This window comes from Octopus bimaculoides, chromosome 4 (assembly GCF_001194135.2).
Source record: "Octopus bimaculoides isolate UCB-OBI-ISO-001 chromosome 4, ASM119413v2, whole genome shotgun sequence".
Classification (NCBI taxonomy): Eukaryota; Metazoa; Mollusca; class Cephalopoda; order Octopoda; family Octopodidae; genus Octopus; species Octopus bimaculoides.
In genome coordinates, this window is record NC_068984.1 from 91,915,385 (window position 1) to 91,915,915 (window position 531).

The following is a 531-nucleotide window of genomic DNA, read 5'->3' on the forward strand; positions in this document are numbered from 1 at the left end:
GGCAGAGCTCGTCCTCACCCTCAACTGCTTTACCTTCGCCGGGGAAACCTACCAACCAGCCTGGGATCGCTATGGGGACGAGAATGGACCCCAATTTCGCCAACCTATTTGTTGGTCACACTGAGGCCCAAGTGGTACAGGGGTCACATTGAGGCCCAAGTGGTACAGGGATCACATTGATGCCCAAGTATTCTCCCAATTCTCCGGACCGACCCCAGAGCTATACGGTCGCTACATAGACGACTGTATAGGCGCCACCTCCCTCTCCCGCGAACAACTCTGCCACTTCATCTCTTTCCGCTCTTACGTTCATCTTTCGCTTCAATTTACCTCTACCGTCTCTAACATATCGGTTAACTTCCTAGATATCTCTCTTACCATTGACTTTCCTTCCCACTCTCTCACCACCTGCGCCTCTTCAAACCCACAGATTCCCACCTCTACCTCAACTTCTCCTCCTCCCATCCCTCCCACACCAAACGGGCCATCCCCTACTCCCAGTTCCTCTGCCTCCGACGCTTGTGCAACCGG

The 531-nt window shown here is 53.9% G+C and overlaps 1 protein-coding gene across 2 annotated transcripts in view; it reads left to right on the forward strand.

Annotated features, from left to right (window-relative positions):
* Positions 1-531, forward strand: part of LOC106875254 (uncharacterized) — a 38,917-nt gene that overhangs the window by 10,817 nt on the left and 27,569 nt on the right. The gene's annotated exons all lie outside the window — the stretch shown is intronic.